Source organism: Beta vulgaris, chromosome 3 (assembly GCF_026745355.1).
Source record: "Beta vulgaris subsp. vulgaris cultivar EL10 chromosome 3, EL10.2, whole genome shotgun sequence".
Lineage (NCBI taxonomy): Eukaryota > Viridiplantae > Streptophyta > Magnoliopsida > Caryophyllales > Amaranthaceae > Beta > Beta vulgaris.
The window spans coordinates 19,141,354-19,162,598 of record NC_079204.1 but is presented as its reverse complement, the minus strand read 5'-3'; the positions used below and the strand labels follow the sequence as shown (position 1 = coordinate 19,162,598).

The 21,245-nt window shown below is 40.3% G+C and overlaps 1 non-coding gene across 1 annotated transcript; it reads right to left on the bottom strand.

The window, feature by feature from the left end:
* Positions 1–2,655: 2,655 nt before the first annotated feature.
* LOC125496222 (small nucleolar RNA R71) lies at positions 2,656–2,762 on the bottom strand. The gene has a single exon (XR_007272919.2). It is a non-coding gene; the product is annotated as a small nucleolar RNA R71 (small nucleolar RNA).
* Positions 2,763–21,245: the final 18,483 nt, after the last annotated feature.

The window sequence follows — 21,245 nt, the reverse complement described above, 5'->3', positions numbered from 1 at the left end:
TTGCTCCCCTTTTCTGGGCTTTTCCCCCACATTCCCCAAATAATTCCTACCTTTACCCGAGCCCCATTACAACCCTCAGAAAGACCTTTTGAGCACTTGTTTGAATGTTTATTGGAATGATACAGAGTCAATGTGCCAAAGTTGAAGTTTAAGTTTGTTATTCGAGTCGACTTGAGTAGGATGAGCGATATTTTACCTTTTCTAAACACATGAGAGTGTGAGAGGGAAGGGATATTATGGTTGGGTTGGTGAGCGTTCGGGCACACTTTATGCTCGCCACAAAATTGAGAGGAGTGACACCCTGGTGAGTCCCTTTTCAAGATATGCAAGTTATGTATGGCTGCTATTTCGGATAATTTGCTTAAGTGATTGGTAGTCAAAAGTGATCTGATTCAACTGAACTTGAACTTTGCTTGCTTGAAGGTTGTTGAGGTCAAAATGTTTGAGTTTCGTACTTTGAGGGGTGAAGCAAATTCTATTCATATTCATGTTGTGCTTTGCTTAGGGACAAGCAAAGGTTTAGCTTGGGGGAGTTTGATATTATGGTTTTATATAGAGTTTTCTCCCCTATTTATGCGCTAAAAGTTGTGGTTATGGTGCTCTTAGGAGCCATTTGGTACTAACTCTCTCCATCTAGTTGTGGTTTGCTATTTTGTATTGAATTGTAGGTTTTGGAAGCTATTACCTACTTTACATGATTGCACAGTGGATTAGAGAGGTTAGTTGTCGAGTTTCTAGATCGTGAGGATGATTTCCGGGACTTTGAGCAAAGGAAGAGCAAGAAACGAAGCATAAACTGATCGGCCCGACAGGATCGGGCGGCCCAGCCCGATCGAGCGAAAATACAGATTTCATGTCTCTGCTGCAGGCCCGATCGGGCGTCGTATGCCTAGTCATAATTCGGTCTTCGGTCCGATTGGGCGACTTAGCCCGACGTCGGGAGCTCATGCCAGCTGCTGCACCTGCAATTTTATCAGACCGCCCGATCACATCGAGCGTCTGGCAAATTTAACCTTTTTCCTCCGCTTTGGAGCCCGATGTCATCGGGCAACTTTGGCCCGATCGGGCGACTGACGAGATGCGGTTTTTTAATGATTACAGGCCCTTCTTTCGAGACTTTTGGCTATTGTTTTAGGGCTTGTATAAATAGAAAAATCAGAATTATTAGCTCCTATCTAGTTTTATTATTAGTTTTTCTTAGAGAGAGTTTCAAGAACCTTAATTTAGTGCTTTGTGATTTCAATTCAAGATCAAACCTTTTGCTTATTCATAGTTCAATATAATTCGGTAATCTTTCTTCTTATTTCTTTGTTATTTCTTCCATTGTTAATTATATTTTTTCTTAGTTATTTGCCATGTTTCAAAGTATGAGTTTTTATATGATTCTTGTTATTGTTTTCATGATTATGAGTGAGTAGTTCTATATCTAGAATTGTGGAGATCTATGTATGCAATGAGGGATTGATAGATTAGTTTGATTATCTGTATTTCAACTGTTTCCTTTGATTGATTATTCGTACTAGGATTATAAGTTAGGCCTGATTTATATTTCTACTGTTGCAATACTGAATCTACTTCGAGAGGAGAGATACCGTATAGGCTTTCAATTATTAGGCAAAGTGACCCTTGACTATGCGAGAGCGGCTGGGTGATCTTTGAGGGAGGTAATGTTCGAGAGAAATTACATGTGCCCTAGACAGTTGACTTACTAGGTGGTTATATTTATCCTTGATTTCCCGAATTGTATGCATAGTGATCCATGATTCTAGTACTTTATTAATATATTTACACCTTCATATTTAATTCTGCTATTGTTTAGTTAGTAACACAACCATTCATCTGATTTCGTTAGTATAATATTAGAGTTCAGATACGATAGTATAACTTCTCCCTGTGGATTCGATCCTGACTTCCCTGACTACTAGTTAGTGGACCTTAGGTTATTTTTGATTAGGTGATACGACTTTAGCCTTCAAATTTTGGCGCCGTTGCCGGGGAGACGGTTTATTTTATTTTGTCTGAATTATAGTATTAAACTAACCTCTACTCTGAAGAACACCTGTTCTTTGGAGCATCTCACGTTTGTTTTAGTGTTTTTGGTGTATGAGCAGGAAATTGAAATCTCCAAATCTCATCCCGTTCGATCCGAGATTGAAAAGACCGCTCGTAGACTCAGAAAGAAAACTAAACAAGCTAAGCTGTCTGCAGGGACACCCTCCCAAAAGACACCTTCCACCATCTTCCCCACACCAAGAAACCCCACCTCACCTATTCCTCTCAACATGGGTGAGAATGTTACTCGAACCTTCAGAGACTATGCACAACCATCTCCTGATAACGTGCCTACTGGGGTACGGATGCCCACTATTGCTGCTACAAATTTTGAGATCAAGTCTCATGTTCTGAATATGGTTCAGAACAATCAGTTCGCTGGGTTACCATCTGAAGACCCAAATCAGCACTTGCAGAGATTTTTACAGTGTTGTGCTACTCAGAAGCAAGCTGGTGTTACTCCTGATGAGATGAAACTCCTCCTATTTGGTTTCTCTCTGCGCGATAAAGCTTTGTTCTGGTATAAAAAGCTGCCTTCCACCATCACCACCTGGCCAGAACTTTCCAAGATTTTCTATCAAGTGGTACCCTCAGAAAACTGCAGATATGAGACATGCCATAGTTACTTTCACCCAAGATCCTGGTGAATCTCTATATGAAGCTTGGGAGCGGTTCAAGGATCTGCAGCGTCTATGTCCTCATCATGGGTTGGACCAGTGGTACTTGTGTCAGATTTTCTACACTAGAGTTGATGCAGATACACGACGGGTAATTGATGGAGCATCTGGTGGGTTCTTCATGGATAAAGCAATTGAGGAAGGGTATGAACTTTTGGAGAAGCTAGCATCTAATCAAGCCTCTACCATTCGTTCCTCTTTGAAAAAGGGGGTAAACATGATGTTGAAGCCATTTCTCTCATGTCTGGGCAACTAGCTCTCTAACTCAGAAATTGACTCCCTGAAGTTAGGTAATGATTCCACACATGAGTGTTAATGCGATGGCTAGTGCTTCTAACTATAATGTGCATATATGTGATGCTTGTGGAATATCTGGGCACAACTCTCAAGAGTGTCCTGCGCTGGGAAATAACTGTGAGGCCGTCAATGCTTTCCAGTCACAACCTAGGAACCATTCAACCCATTCCAACACCTACAATCCTGGGTTAAGACACATCCCAACCTCTCATATAGGAGTACTAATGTGTTGAACCCTCAACCTCAACAACCATATCCACCTCAACAACAGGGTCAACAATACCAACCTTCACAACAAGCTCCACCTGGTTTTCAGAGAAATCAAGCACCTCCACAGCCTGCTCCTCCTGCTGACCCAGCCATGACAGAGTTGAAGAATATGATGTTCCAGATGCAGAAGGGGTTCAATGCTTTTCAAGCTGACACAAAAGCTCAACTGGAAAATTTGGGCACGCATAACAAGATGTTGAGACTCAACTAGCTCAGTTGGCTAGTTCTTCTGCTAGTAGGCCACCTGGGGCCTTACCTTCACAATCAATGCAACCAAGGGACACTGCCAATGCCATCACTCTTAGGAGTGGAACACATTATGATGGTCCCCCAATGCCTAAGGATGGTCCGGTTGAGCCAGAAAAAAATGCAGAATAACTGAAACTTCGTCAGCTCCTGAGGCTACCACCAACACAAATGCAGAGAAGCATAGAGTACCTGAAAAATTCCCCACCACTCCTGCGATAAGGTTCCATTCCCACTCGTCTATCAAAGAATAAGCTGGATCACCAACTTGGTAAGTTTATGGAGGTAGTGAAAAATCTTCAGGTAACTGTTCCATTTACTGAACTCATTACTCAAGTACCTGCATATGCTAAATTTTTGAAGGAAATTTTGACTAGGAAAAGAGCCTTTAATGCAGTAGAAACTGTTGCCTTTACTGAAGAATGTAGTGCTCTTTTGCAAAATCAATCCCCTCAAATTGAAAGATCCGGGGAGTTTCTCCATCCCTTGTAATATTGGCACCATATTTATTGACAAAGCCTTATGTGATCTAGGTGCTAGTGTTAGTGTCATGCCCTTGACTGTTTGTAAAAAGCTTGACATGGGAGATTTAAAATGTACCAACATTACTCTTCAAATGGCTGACCGTTCTGTTAAATACCCCCTAGGTATCTTAGAGGACGTTCCTGTGAGGGTAGGTAAATTTTACATTCCTGTGGATTTTGTTGTGCTTGACATGGAAGAGGATACTCAAATCCCAATCATTTTAGGGAGACCATTCCTTCATACTGCTGGAGCTGTCATAGATGTAAAAATGGGAAATTAACTTTGACTGTGGGGGATGATAAGGTAACTTTTAGTTTGACCAATGCTTTGAAAAGTCCCATGCTAGAGGAAGCCTGTTACAGAATAGATGTCATTGATGTGCTGGTTAATGATGACATGCCTCAATCCCTTATGCGGGATCCACTGGAGGCTTTGCTTTGTTTTACCTCTTCCACAGGTGATGATATTATCCGGACTACTGAAGTGGATGCTTGGGAAGCAGCTTTTACCTGTGTCGAGCTTGATGGTATACACTCACACTCATGAGGATGAACGGTTAGTATGTGCTACTCCACCGGTAGAGGTAAAGAAACCTGAACTGAAACCCCTTCCCCCTTCTCTGCGATATGCTTTTCTGGATGATTCTGAAAATTGCCCTGTGATTGTTAGTGCTGCATTAAATGATGGTCAAATGTCTCAACTTTTGTCTGTTTTGCGACAACATAAAAAGGCCATTGGATATAAATTGATGATTTGAAAGGCATAAGCCCTGACTTTTGCATGCATAAAATTCATCTTGAGGATGATCATCGTCCTAGTATACAAGGTCAGCGTCGTTTGAACCCGAATATGCAGGAAGTTGTCAAAAAAGAGGTTATGAAATTGCTTGATGCTGGGATTATCTATCCTATTTCTGATTCTAAGTGGGTGAGTCCAGTTCAAGTGGTTCCTAAAAAGGGCGGTACTACTGTAGTTAAAAATGAGAAAAATGAATTAATTGCTACAAGAGTAGTTACTGGGTGGCGTATGTGCATTGATTATAGGAAATTAAATGTTGCCACTAAGAAAGACCATTTTCCCCTTCCCTTCATTGATCAGATGTTGGAACGTCTAGCTTGTCATTCTCATTTCTGTTATCTAGATGGCTATTCTGGTTTCTTCCAAATCCCTATCCACCCAGATGACCAGGAGAAGACCACCTTTACATGTCCTTATGGTACCTTTGCATAGAAGGATGCCCTTTGGCCTATGTAATGCCCCTGCTACTTTCCAACGTTGTATGATGGCCATATTTTCTGAATTTATTGAGTCCATCATGGAAGTATTTATGGATGACTTTAGTGTGTATGGCATTGATTTTGATGCATGTTTGCTGAATTTGACTAAAGTACTGAAAAGATGTGAGGATGTCCACCTTGTCTTGAACTGGGAGAAGTGCCACTTCATGGTTACTGAAGGAGTGGTACTTGGTCATATTATTTCTGAACGAGGCATCCAGGTGGACAAAGCAAAAATTCAAGTGATTGAGCAATTACCCCCTCCTGTGAATGTTAAGGGTGTTAGAGGTTTTCTTGGTCATGCGGGATTTTATCGCCGCTTTATCAAGGACTTCTCTAAAATTGCTAAACCACTTACTCAGTTGCTCCTCAAGGATGCCCCGTTCCTGTTTACTGATGAGTGTCTAGTGTCTTTTAACAGGCAGCAAGCTCTGATTACTGCTCCTATCATTCGATCTCCAGATTGGACCCTCCCATTTGAGATTATGTGTGATGCCAGTGATTATGCTGTGGGAGCTGTCCTTGGTCAGAGAAAAGACAACATCCTCCATGCCATCTACTATGCTAGCAAGACACTCGATGAAGCTCAACACAACAAGAATCCGCGTATTTTGCGTCTGCCTTTAGCGTCCGTCTAATAAAATAGACGGTAAACGTCAAAATAACCGTCCGATGTAGTGTCCGACGCTATGTACCGTCCGATGTAGCGTCCGTTTTCGAAACAGACGGAACTTAGCGTTTGTTTTTGGACTTTAGCATCCGTTTTTACGCCAGACGCAAACTAGTGTCCGTCAGACGGACGCTAATGTCACCTGGCGGACGCTAATTTGGCGGATATACCAACCAAACCCTCGACCATTCCCAGAACATTTCGACCACACACACGTTCACGAAATCGAAACAGGTTAAAAACTATTCTAATACAATTAACATTGTATTAAAAAAAAAAAGAAAAGGGAAATTAGCATCCGCCTATGAAGTTAACGTCCGCTAAAAGTAATTTGAACCATGCAAGAGGTCGAGGAAGTAGCGACCGAGTCCTAAATGTAGCGTCCGCATAACCTGACGCCAAATAGCGTCCGCACGCATAACAGACACTAACTTGCGTCCGCTTGTCAAAACGGACGCTAATTAGCGTCCGTCATATGAAACGGACGTTATTTTACGTCATGCTTTATGGCGGACGTAAAGGTAGTCAACGTGGTCGCTAATACTTAGCGTCCGTCAATCGGACGCTAATCCAGCCATTAACGACCAAGGGTTTTGCATCGGCTCCTTAGCGTCCGTTGGCGGACGCTAAATTATTTACCGTCCGTCCCCGCTTTTTTACCGTCCGATTTTGTCGGACGCTAGACCCCAACATTCTTGTTGTGCAAGTTAATTATGCCACCACAGAGAAAGAGCTGCTAGCTGTGGTATATGCCCTGGACAAGTTCAGGACCTATCTGCTTGGGTCTAAAGTCATTGTTTACACTGATCATGCTGCATTGAAGTACCTCCTCGCCAAAAAGGAGGCCAAGCCTCGACTCATTTGGTGGATTGTGCTGCTCCAAGAATTCGACTTGGAGATCAGAGATAAAAAGGGTGCAGAAAATGTAGTGGCTGACCATTTGTCCCGAGTGCAGTATGAAGATATGGAAGAAGGTCTACCCATTGATGACTCCTTTCCTGATGATAAGCTTGTGGCAGTCACTTCTGTTACCCCGTGGTATGCGGACTTCGCCAACTTTTGTGTGCGTGGACAAACCCCTCCAGAGCTGAGCTACCAGCAGCGAAAGAAATTTCTTCATGATGCCAAACAATTCTTTTGGGATGACCCTTTGCTTTACAAGCTTTGTGCTGACACCATCTACAGGCAATGTATCCCAGAGTGGGAGGTGCATGACATTCTGAAGCACTCTCACTCCCTTCCATGTGGAGGCCATGCTGGGCCCTCCAAAACAGTAGCAAAGGTACTTCAATCTGGTTTTTATTGGCCAACACTTTTTCATGATGCTAGTACTTTTGTTAAGTCTTGTGATGCATGCCAACGAACAGGAAATATTTCCCGTAGACATGAGATGCCCCAAACCCCCATCCTAGAAGTTGAACTATTTATGTGTGGGGTATTGATTTTATGGGTCCTTTTCCCTCTTCCTCAGGCAACAATTTCATACTTCTTGTTGTTGACTATGTCTCTAAGTGGGTAGAAGCTATTGCATCACAGACCAATGACTCTAAGGTTGTCATGAAAATGTTCAAAAAGATTATCTTTCCACGATTTGGGGTACCAAGAGTTGTCATTAGTGATGGGGGATCCCACTTTCACAAAAGAACCTTTGAAGCCCTACTCAAAAACTATGGTGTCTACCATAGGACTGGCCTAGCATACCATCCTCAGACAAGTGGGCAAGTAGAAGTGTCTAGCCGTGAAATAAAGTCTATTTTGGAGAAAGTGGTAGCTAAATCGAGAAAAGATTGGAGTGATAAGTTAGATGACACCGTATGGGCTTATAAAACTGCTTTTAAGACCCCTATTGGTACCACCCCTTATCGACTAGTCTATGGAAAAGCATGCCACCTACCTGTCGAACTAGAGTATAAGGCTTTTTGGGCGGTTAAAGAGTTGAACCTTGATGCTAAACTAGCAGGAGAAAAGCGTTTATTGTAAATCAATGAGCTTGATGAACTTAGATTAAATGCTTATGATAGTTCGCGTCTCTACAAAAAGCGCACCAAGAGATGGCATGATAAGAAAATTCTGAGTAGGGAGTTCAATATTGGTGACAAGGTTTTATTGTACAACTCTAGACTAAAGCTTTTTCCTGGTAAGCTGAAGTCTAGGTGGTCTGGTCCTTTTTCTGTCACTAACACTAACAAGTTTGGTTCTATTGAGGTGATGAATGCAACAGGTGAGAAGTTCAAAGTTGATGGACAATGTCTGAAGTTGTACTATACCGGAATCCCTGTTGGATCTGTGGAGGAGTTATACCTTCAACCCCCATCCCCTTCTGTTTGAGGGATGAAGCATTATGGTCGTGCGGGACCTTTATAAACCAGCGCTAATCGGGAGGCAACCCGATTTCTTTCCTTTTCTTTCGTAGTTTTTTCTAGATTTTTATTTTTTACTTTGTTCATTTTTGTAGTTTGGTGAGAGAGTGAGAGGGTACTGATATTCCTCTTCAGGTTACATGTGTGCAGGAGTGCTTACCAACTGGAAATATTCACTCAAAAATACGAGCCAGTGCTTACTGGGAATAGCCCGAAGTCATCGGGCGAGGCTGCCCGATCGGGCGCGCAACGAAAACATGAAATGCATGAAAAAGTGCGTCGCCCAATGGGATCGGGCTTGGACGCCCGATCGAGCAAAGTTCTGTCAAGAGAATTTACGAAAAAAATATTGAGGAAGTGATACACGCCCGATCGGGGTCGGGCGACTACGCCCGATCGGGGTTGGGCGACTACGCCCGATCGGGCCCGCAACCAGATTTGGGAAGGCAGAAAAAAACGCCCGATCGGGCGTGGATACCCGATCGGGCCCGCAACCAAATCTCATTTGGCGAAAATTTGACAGACGCCCGATGGCGTCGGGCGAAGCTGCTCGATCGGGCGCGCAACGGATTTCAGGAAAAATCGAAGAGGAAAAATACGCCCGATGGCATCGGGCCAGAGTCGCCCGATCGGGCTCGGGGTCCGGCTGGCAAGATTAAAGGGGTTTTTCCCCTTCTTTTCACTCACTTCCTCTCACATTTTCTCTCTCCTCCAAACCCTAACCCCCAAATTCTCTCATCTTCTTCTCCAAACCCCCCTTTCCACCATTGAAGACCCTCCCCAAAAACCTTCAAATTCTCACCAATTTTTCTCTCTCATCACTTTCTACTCATCTCTCACTCTATTTTCTTCACTTTTCTCCCACTCTATCTCTCTCCTCCATCTTCTTCTTCATCTTTTCCACCATTAAAGTGAGATTTGAGTGATACAAGTTTTCCACTCTTTTCCCCCATTAGAGAGTGAGTTGAAGCTTCGAAATTTTGCACATCCTAGCATCATGTTCACAAGGCGACGAAAATCTACAACGGGCTCACAACCACCACCACCACCGGAAATCCCCCGAGATGAGACCTTCCCGGACGTCATCTTCTCCACAGAGGAACAAAGAGAACGATTTCAACGCCTCAAGGGGCGCGAGGTAAGTCCTACAACGTTCCTTGATATTGAATTTTTGGATAAATTGGGAATTAATAATGAATTTAAAGATTTTATGGAAATAATTTGTAATAGCCCTAAGAAGCCCTAACTCAAAACCTTGATTATGTGCTAAAGCATGAGATCGTATTAAAGTAACTACAGAGCAGTCTAACTGTGTATTTCCTATGATATTATGTTTAATTAGTTAACTTATATGTTTTACGTAAGTTAATTGACTACTTCATATAGAGTTATAGGATTTTAAGGTTCTAGGTGGAAGTTAGTTACTTGAAACTATCAGTTATGCTAAGTTTCATTGGTTGTAGTGCTTAAAGTAGATTAGAATACTCTCCAACACCATACGAGGGCAAAAGTAGGTAAGATCTACCATTCTTATTGGATAAGAAGACTTTGGAAACCAATAGATAAGTTGAAAAGTCCTTGAGAGCCTTAAACATTAAGATTGTGAAAATCGTATAGAGATTGTTTTATCGGGTAACGATGACCTTCCAGTTAAAGAGCCTTTCGGGATTGAATCCGAGCTCAGAACCTAACCAAACTTGATATATGACATGCTTAGGATGTCTTAAGGTTAAAATGGTCATTTAAGCCCAAGAATTACGTGGCTTATAAGGTAAATTGCTTACATAGTAAAACCTGGCCAGCTGGAATTACAGCTCAGACCTATCCTCAAAGAAAGCTGCTTAGCAGCTACTCAAGTGTCGATCTCTCAAAGCCCTTTGAATGCATGATAGCCAACACCAAAGGCTAACACCTCAAGCAAGAATCACCCAGAAACTCCAAGAAACCGACGTTGCCCAGAATACTTTTCCCTCCTCCTTGGGTACCGCCAGAACAGGCTATAAAAGGCTGTTCTGGGTTTTCGTCTCCTTTCTCATATTTTCTCCTCTTTGACACCCACTTTTCTCTACATAGAACTCTTCTAAACATCCATACAGAGTTGTACAACCTTTGGTTCCAACCTTTAGACCATAAAATCATATAGAAAACCTTGTTCAAAGATCACATAAGTTGCTGTAAGTTCAACAGTTTACATCTCTTGTATTTAAGCTTAGTTTTTCATATCTATAAGCTTGTTGAAACTAATCTTTAGCATTTTATACATTCAGGGGAAGCTGTAGGAGTAGTTAACCAAGTGAATTAAGGAATTTCGTGAGCTTTAAGCATCCTTAGCTAAGGTACACACTTAGTTTGGTTTAACCTAGAGATTTTCCACTCTTATAGTTAAGTGATTGTTTCTTTCTTGTGTAAAGCATGTTTATGAAATGAATTTATGTATGATATGTGTATTATTATGTGTATATTGAGTATATTACATAAGTATAACATGCTAAGGTTCTTTAGAGATGTTTCAATTGACTTAAACAACACTTATACACTAAGTCTTACGATTATGCTTCTAAATGGGATGTGCTTAGTACATGAACTTATATAGTAATTGATAATTGGTAATCTCTTGATGAAATGATGTTGGAGTATTATTTAAGTCCCTAAGACATAATTGGTTAAGTTCTATCAAAGTTATTATGTTAAAAACTAGTTTTAAGTATGAAAACCCTAAATCTTCTCAACTATCAAAGTAAGGGTAATTGAAAGGAGTTGATAAGAGTTCTGATATTAAGGATGAGTTGATAAGGATTTTGAGTATTGAGGTTTAAAGTATAAACCATTAAATATCTTATTTTATAAATATGAAAGTGAGGCATGAATAGGCACCCCGAGTTAGGGCGGGTAGAGTCCCTAGCTGTTGCCTTCCAGGAGGGGCTAATCCTTGGCGTTATAGGACATGTCCGGGTAAGTCTTGCAAGCATAACAATAAAAGGCTGGGTGACGACCCTCACTAGTTTGGAGACAGCTGGTACTGCGTGGTACCCTCTCCACTCGCGTTCATGCCAAACGATTGATTTTGTGAAACCATAGTAACTAAGTTAAGGGTGATTATCTGTTATTATAACTATGTGTTAGTTTTCAAAATACACCTAAACTTGTATTTTCTATTATACAGTGTGTACTCAGCTTTGCTGATTGTTTTGTCATTTCTGTGGCCTGTCACTCGGTGGGTGGCAGAGTGTTTTGATGCAGGTTGGTACGAGGATATGTGATGAAGGTGTTTACTTTTGTAATAGACTTTCAATAATGTAAATTAAGTAATGACATCTATATACATATGTTTACATAGTTAAGCAAGTGATAGACTACTGAACTTTAGTTAGTTTTTGGTGTATGTAACCTAAGAGCTCTTATGAGGACAGCTTTGTATGCATTAAGTAATGTATAAAGTATGTTTTTGAGGTAATTCGATATTCTCTTCCTTATAATTTGAGAATGTCATGGTAATAGTCCAAATCTTAGTTGATAACGCTTCCGTTGTGATTAAACGATGTTGATTAAGATTAGTGGAGGTTTGGGCTGTTACAAGTGGTATCCGAGCTAAATTAAGACATTAGAATGTATAAGTATGACTATTCTATGTTATTATAAGGTGATTACTATGAAGTTTGAGTTGGACTAGTTGTTAATTGATGTTATGTTTTGATGATGTAGATGAATCCAGGAAGTAGAGGGGAGCCAATAGTGATTGAAACTTCTGATTCTGAGGATACATGGACAGACCCTTTTGAAAGCATAGGTGAAGATATTCCAGGGGTTCGTGAACCAGACACTCTATTCTCTGCTAGCTTATGTTATACTGATGCACCTGCTTGTGCAAGACAAGTAATGAAGGCAATTGTGGAATATAATCAAGTAATGGGCCGGGGAGAAGAAACCCATATGCTCGTCCGGAAGTTCAAGCTTATGCATTAGTAAAGACTTTGCCTTTGAATGATCCATGGAGAGATCTTATGGAAGAATACTGGAAATATTAGACTATTATATTCCTGACAGAGAATTAAGGGGGTCAGAAATCGACTATGTTACGATAGACAAGAAGTTGATACAATGGAACGTCACGGTTGAGGAAGTTTATAGGAGGATCCAAGAAGTGGATCGTAAGGGGAGAAAAGAGGGTACTATCATATCATATGAAGAGTATAAGACCAGGAAAATGAAGGAAGTAGAGGCTCAAATAGATTGGGAGAATGCTAGAATGGGTGGTGGTAACAAGAATATGGAAGTGCCTCCTAAAAAGAGGAAGTTTGAGGATGAAGCAGGTCCTAGTAGGATAACTAAAAGCAGGGTTGAAGAAGTTAATCAGCCGAGAAAGACCATAAGGAAATTGAGTATATAAATATTAGTTCTGATAGTGAAGAAACTGAAGAGGAGGATCCGGAAATGGAAATAGAAGAGGTTGAGATAGAAGATGACGGAATAGAAGATCAGAACATAGAAGGAGATGAAGATATCGAAGATGAAATCAGTTACTCTTATGAGGGTAGCTCAAGTTACGATTCGGATTTCAAACCAGGACAGATAGATTCAGGGAGTAGTAGTGACAGCGGTTACGTACGAGATACTTTTCGACTAGATTAGATTGTTGGAAGGAACTTAAAGTGAAAATGATTTTTTTTTTGGGTATATGATGTTAGGATATATATAGTATACTAACTTTTGGGCCTATGAGCCGTGTATATGTATTAGAATATAGTAGTATTAACTAATGTAAATAGTATATACATATGTAGCTAGTATTATTGATTACTCGGATATGGTTGTATAAGTTGAAACTATATGCTTCTATATAAGAGCAAATTTTGGTGTGCATATGTGATTGTTCTTTACTTTACTTTTATGTTATGTGCTTAATTTAATAAGGGGAAGGTAATAGTATTTCATTTTCTTTAATTAGGATGGTAGGAACTAGAGCTGGTGCTTCATCATCAGGATCTGGTGACTCAACTCACCAAATGGAGGCTAGAATTAACCAGTTAGAAAATATGAATACCCGATTGTTGAATCTGTTGGAGAATAACCAGGCAAATAAGGATACAGATGATGAGGGAAAGTTTTATAAAAGGTTAGCATCACACAATCCTAGGACTTATGATGGGGAACCTGATCCAGTAAAGTTCGAGGATTGGATCGCTTATATGGAAAAACTCCTGGATATGGTGAATTGTCCAACCAATCTAAGAGTGAAGTTAGCATCATTCTATTTAGATGGACAAGCAGATATGTGGTGGAAGACTGTGAAAAATATTGCTCAACGACCTGATTTTACTTGGGATAAGTTCCTTGAGAAATTACGGGAAAGGTTTTATCCTCCAGCACTTCAGACTAAGAAGGAGTGTGAATTCCTTACCTTACGCCAGGGTAAGATGTCGATAGTAGAATATACGGCGAAGTTTGTCGAGTTACCCGATTCGCACCTGACTTAGTGAAGTCGGAAAAGTTCAAGGTGACACGGTATTTTGAAGGATTGAATTTCACTTATCAGAAGAGAGTTGGACATTGTATCAATTTTCAAGAATTATATGATAGAGCATTGGCGCAAGAAAGGATTAGTGAAAAAGAGAACGAAATAAACAAAAGAAGGAATTTTGGTAGCGAGGAAGAAGAGAAAAGTAAGAAGCCTCGAGTTGTTCAACCGATTGTACGTACGCCAAACTTTCAACAACCTACTCAACCCAAAAATCGAGGATGTTTTCGATGTGGAAGGATGCATTTTGGAAGGAATTGTGAAGGAAAGTCTATATGTTTTGAGTGCAAGAAACCTGGGCACATTGCTAAAGACTGCCCCGAAACGACTAAGAAGAATGTGAAGGAAGCTGGATATGTAAGAACACAAACTGGACCTAGCAGATTCGGAATGAGTAATGCAAAAGGGAACCAAGGTGCATCGACTTTTAATCGCAATAATCAAAGAGGATCGTATGCCAATCCAGGGAAGGTAGCTGGAAGAATGTATGCCATGGGCACTGAAGAAGAGGCACAACCCGAGTTTGTCGAAAATGATAATCTGGATGCCAATGGAAGCGGGGAGGCTGAACTTGTTAAAGATGGAGGTAATGTAATCTCCGGAACTTTCCTTGTGAATTATGTACCTGCATATGTTCTTTTTGATTCTGGAGCATCCAACTCCTTTATATCCCATTCGTTGCTTAAAAGATTGAATCCAACCCCAAAACAGTCAAAAATTGACTTAGCAATAGACCTTCCTGATGGTTTACGAGTTAAGTGTGAGAATTTATGTAAAGAATGTTGTATAAGTATAGCGGGTACTGAGTTGATGGCCGATTTGGTACAATTTGAATTAGGGTATTATGATGTAATTTTGGGAATGGACTGGCTTAGTAAATATGAAGCTGTAATTGAATGTGAAGCACAGACGATCCAGTTAAAAACTCCACAAGGTGGTAAAATCGTATATCAAGGAGTTATGAAGAAATCGAGAGTGAAAATTGTTTCCATGATGAAGATTGCTAAGGAGGTAAGAAGAGGGAGAAATGCTTATTTGTGCCATGTAATTGACACAACCACAAGTCCCTTAAAAGTAGAAGAAATTCCGATAGTGAAGGAATTCCCAGATGTATTTCCGGAAGAATTACCTGGATTACCCCCTAGACGTTAGTGAACTTTCACATCGATTTAGTGCCAGGAGCTACGCCTATTTCCAGAAGTCCATACCGTATGGCCCCTGCAGAGATGGTTGAATTAAAGAAACAATTAGAGGAGTTGTTGCAGAAGGGATACATTAGACCAAGTGTATCTCCATGGGGAGCCCCTGTGTTATTCGTTAAGAAGAAAGATGGAACAATGAGACTGTGTATAGATTACAGGGAGATTAATAAAATTACAGTCAAGAATAGATATCCTCTTCCTAGAATAGATGATTTATTTGACCAGTTAAAAGGTGTTGAGGTTTTCTCCAAGATAGATTTGAGATCAGGATACCATCAAATGAGGATTGCTGATGAAGATATTTCTAAAACAGCGTTTAGAACAAGATATGGTCATTATGAGTTTGTGGTAATGCCTTTTGGGTTGACGAATGCTCCAGCTGCATTTATGGATTTAATGCAGAGATATTTTAAGGCTTATTTAGATCAATTCGTAGTGGTCTTTATTGATGATATACTAGTGTATTCGAAGAATAAAAGAGACCACGAGGATCATTTACGGATAGTATTAAATGTACTGAGAGAAAAGAAGTTATATGCTAAGTTAAGTAAGTGTAATTTTTGGTTATCTGAAGTATCATTCTTAGGGCATGTAATTTCAAAAGAGGGAGTGATGGTTGATCCTGAGAAGATAAAGGCGATTGTGGAATGGCCAGTACCAACAAATATCTCAGAAGTACGGAGTTTTATGGGTTTAGCAGGGTATTATAGGAAGTTTGTGGATAACTTTTCAAGGATTTCCCTACCTATTACATCACTGATACGGAAGAATGTGAAATTCCAATGGTCGGAAAAATGTGAGAAGGCTTTTCAAGAATTGAAGCGAAAGCTAACTAGCGCACCCGTGTTAACCCTGCCGACTGATAAGGAGGAATATGAGATATACAGTGATGCATCAAAAGAAGGGTTGGGATGTGTATTGATGCAGAAAGGGAAAGTTATAGCTTATGCCTCTAGACAATTGAGACCTCATGAGGGAAATTATCCTGTGCACGACTTGGAGTTAGCTGCTGTTGTATTTGCTTTGAAGTTGTGGAGACACTATCTATATGGTGTTCCATGTAAAATCTTTACTGATCATAAAAGTTTAAAGTATATCTTCACACAGAAGGAATTGAATATGCGACAGCGAAGGTGGTTGGAATTGATCAAGGACTATGAGATAGACATCCAATATCATCCAGGAAAAGCCAATCGAGTGGCTGATGCTCTAAGTCGAATACCTAGAAGAATGGTGAATGGACTCATTTCTGACCACAAGAAATTTATGAGGAGATGAGGAGATTAGACCTAGTCATTGTACAAAAAGGAGAAGCTCAAGGTATCCTTAATGCAATGACTATTCAACCAACTTTATTCGATGAAATTATTCAGAAACAACAACATGACCCATTCCTGAATACATAAGATGTAAGATAGAAAATGGGGAATCTACTGATTTTCACCTTCATGAGAATGGAGGTATTATGATTCATAATCGATGGTGTATTCCAGATGACCGTGAATTGAAGGATAAAATTTTAAGGGAATCCCATAATAGCCCTTATTCCATTCACCCAGGAAGAGATAAACTTGTGAAGGACCTCAAGAAAACATTTTGGTGGAAGGGACTTAAACGAGATGCTTCGAGATTTGTGGCAAAGTGTTTGACATGTCAAAAGATTAAATTCGATCGAGGGAAGATGCCAGGGATGCTACAACCTTTACCAATACCTGATTGGAAGTGGGACTCTGTATCTATGGATTTTATCATAGGATTGCCTCGCTCAAGAAAGTCAAAAGATTCTATATGGGTGATTGTGGACAGACTGACAAAGACGGGTAGATTTATTGCCATGAAGACTACTTGGACAATGAAGCAGATGGCAGATGCATATATTCAAGAGATCATACGATTGCATGGTACCCCACGGACTATCATCTCCGATAGAGATACTCGTTTTCTATCCCATTTTTGGGAGAAGTTACAAGAAGCATTTGGAACACGACTAAATATGAGTACAGCATTTCATCCGTCTACTGATGGACAGACAGAAAGAACAATTCAAACACTAGAAGACATGCTACGAGCTTGTGTAATGGAACTCCAAGGATCATGGGAGGATCATTTACACTAATTGAATTTTCATATAATAATAGCCATCATTCAAGCATTGGAATGGCTCCTTATGAAGCACTGTACGGTCGAAGGTGTCGTATGCCGATATGTTGGGATGACTTAAATTATCAAGTATCAACTGGACCTGAATTAATTCAAGAGACAATGGAGCATATTAAAATGATTCAGGAAAAGATGAAAGCGGCACAAGATCGTCAGAAGAAGTATGCTGACTTAAGAAGGAGAAAGTTAGAATTTGAAGTTGGAGATAAAGTATTTCTCAAGATTTCACCTACACGGGGAGTGAAAAGATTTGGAGCAAAGGGGAAACTAAGTCCAAAGTATGTCGGTCCATATGAGATTCTGAGTAGAGTTGGAGAGGTAGCATACGAACTTGCTCTACCCGTGGAACTGTCCAAAGTACATAACGTGTTTCATGTGTCTCAATTGAGGAAATATATTCATGACCCATCCCACGTGCTATCCTATGAACCACTGAAGATAGATGAGACATTAACATATGAAGAAAAACCGTTACAAATATTAGACCATCGAGAAAAAGTATTAAGACAGAAAACAATTCCGCTTGTAAAGGTGTTGTGGTCTAATCACGAGAAGAAGAGGCTACTTGGGAAAAAGAATCTGATATGCGGGATCGATATCCACAATTATTCCAATAAGGTAAATATTTCAAGTTTCGAGGACGAAACTTCTTTTAAGAGGGGTAGAATGTAATAGCCCTAAGAAGCCCTAACTCAAAACCCTGATTATGTGCTAAAGCATGAGATCGTATTAAAGTAACTACAGAGCAGTCTAACTGTGTATTTCCTATGATATTATGTTTAATTAGTTAACTTATATGTTTTACGTAAGTTAATTGACTACTTCATATAGAGTTATAGGATTTTAAGGTTCTAGGTGGAAGATAGTTACTTGAAACTATCAGTTATGCTAAGTTTCATTTGGTTGTAGTGCTTAAAGTAGATTAGAATACTCTCCAACACCATACGAGGGCAAAAGTAGGTAAGATCTACCATTCTTATTGGATAAGAAGACTTTGGAAACCAATAGATAAGTTGAAAAGTCCTTGAGAGCCTTAAACATTAAGATTGTGAAAATCGTATAGAGATTGTTTTATCGGGTAACGATGACCTTCCAGTTAAAGAGCCTTTCGGGATTGAATCCGAGCTCAGAACCTAACCAAACTTGATATATGACATGCTTAGATGTCTTAAGGTTAAAATGGTCATTTAAGCCCAAGAATTACGTGGCTTATAAGGTAAATTGCTTACATAGTAAAACCTGGCCAGCTGAATTACAGCTCAGACCTATCCTCAAAGAAAGCTGCTTAGCAGCTACTCAAGTGTCGATCTCTCAAAGCCCTTTGATGCATGATAGCCAACACCAAAGGCTAACACCTCAAGCAAGAATCACCCAGAAACTCCAAGAAACCGACGTTGCCCAGATCACTTTCCCTCCTCCTTGGGTACCGCCAGAACAGGCTATAAAAGGCTGTTCTGGGTTTTCGTCTCCTTTCTCATATTTTCTCCTCTTTGACACCCACTTTTCTCTACATAGAACTCTTCTAAACATCCATACAGAGTTGTACAACCTTTGGTTCCAACCTTTAGACCATAAAATCATATAGAAAACCTTGTTCAAAGATCACATAAGTTGCTGTAAGTTCAACAGTTTACATCTCTTGTATTTAAGCTTAGTTTTTCATATCTATAAGCTTGTTGAAACTAATCTTTAGCATTTTATACATTCAGGGGAAGCTGTAGGAGTAGTTAACCAAGTGAATTAAGGAATTTCGTGAGCTTTAAGCATCCTTAGCTAAGGTACACACTTAGTTTGGTTTAACCTAGAGATTTTCCACTCTTATAGTTAAGTGATTGTTTCTTTCTTGTGTAAAGCATGTTTATGAAATGAATTTATGTATGATATGTGTATTATTATGTGTATATTGAGTATATTACATAAGTATAACATGCTAAGGTTCTTAGAGATGTTTCAATTGACTAAACAACACTTATACACTAAGTCTATTACGATTATGCTTCTAAATGGGATGTGCTTAGTACATGAACTTATATAGTAATTGATAATTGGTAATCTCTTGATGAAATAATGTTGGATTATTTAAGTCCCAAGACATAATTGGTTAAGTTCTATCAAAGTTATTATGTTAAAAACTAGTTTTAAGTATGAAAACCCTAAATCTTCTCAACTATCAAAGTAAGGGTAATTGAAAGGAGTTGATAAGATATGAGTATTAAGGATGAGTTGATAAGGATTTTGAGTATTGAGGTTTAAAGTATAAACCATTAAATATCTTATTTTATAAATATGAAAGTGAGGCATGAATAGGCACCCCGAGTTAGGGCGGGTAGAGTCCCTAGTTGTTGCCTTCCAGGAGGGGCTAATCCTGGCGTTATAGGACATGTCCGGGTAAGTCTTGCAAGCATAACAATAAAAGGCTGGGTGACGACCCTCACTAGTTTGGAGACAGCTGGTACTGCGTGGTACCCCTCTCCACTCGCGTTCATGCCAAACGATTGATTTTGTGAAACCATAGTAACTAAGTTAAGGGTGATTATCTGTTATTATAACTATGTGTTAGTTTTCAAAATACACCTAAACTTGTATTTTCTATTATACAGTGTGTACTCAGCTTTGCTGATTGTTTTGTCATTTCTGTGGCCTGTCACTCGGTGGGTGGCAGAGTTTGATGCAGGTTGGTACGAGGATATGTGATGAAGGTGTTTACTTTTGTAATAGACTTTCAATAATGTAAATTAAGTAATGACATCTATATACATATGTTTACATAGTTAAGCAAGTGATAGACTACTGAACTTTAGTTAGTTTTTGGTGTATGTAACCTAAGAGCTCTTATGAGGACAGCTTTGTATGCATTAAGTAATGTATAAAGTATGTTTTTGAGGTAATTCGATATTCTCTTCCTTATAATTTGAGAATGTCATGGTAATAGTCCAAATCTTAGTGTGATAAGGCTTCCGTTGTGATTAAACGATGTTGATTAAGATTAGTGGAGGTTTGGGCTGTTACATAATTGGTATGGAATCCCTTTATCCTGTTCATGTCAACACATATCCAGTGCTTGTGTATGAATTCTACAGTAGCTTGAAAGTGACCCACCCTCGCTTCGGACCAGTTTCGCATGTTTCCTATAGGCTTTTAAATAGGGACTTCACCCTCACCCTCCCGGAGTTTGCTCGCATACTCCGTGTCCTCAACCGGGGGAGATTGGGCACCCCCCTGACTATCGTCACAGGGACATTTACTATGCCATAACAGGGGACGAAACTGATTTTACTTGCAACTGTCATGCTAGGTACATACACCAACTCATCTTTAAAATTTGGGTTCGTTTCATGTCAAAGACCTTGTTTGGGAGGGTTGAAGGGCAGCTCATTCGAGGGGATGAGCTTTATCGGATAGGTAGCTACATGTATCGGGGCACTCCCCGCCACTTCCATTACAACATTTCTCCCCATGTTGCGCTCCAAATGGAGCGTATTGCCACTACATACCCTAAGTGGCGCGTCGATGGGACGTTCTCCTCTCGGCCCATCGTGAACGGGGGGCTAGTCACTCTTTTTGCTAGGGCCATTCCCGACTTTGACGAGACTCGTTATCAGCCGGCCTTAGGACCTACCCTATTGGACTATGCCTATCTCACTCGCTTGCATTGGTTAGAATGGGGTGGGGATACATACCAGTGGCAAATTAACGGAATGCGTTCCATTGACCTGCCCAACCCTTTGGCCAAAATCAAACCTGACCAACCTCACTATCACCTTCCCATTGCAGGTTCTAACTTTCCCACCCCTCGCCCCCAGATTCCTGAGCGTACCTACTACCGTTGCCCCCCATGTTGAGGATATCCCCTCATCTTCTGATGCTCCCCCCCCCATATTCTACTGCTCCTCCTTCCTTTGATTTTCAGGAGATGATGACCCTGCTTCAGCGTATGGATACTGGCATTGCAGCCAACACAGCGGCCATCCAGGGCATCAGCCAGCAGGTTGAT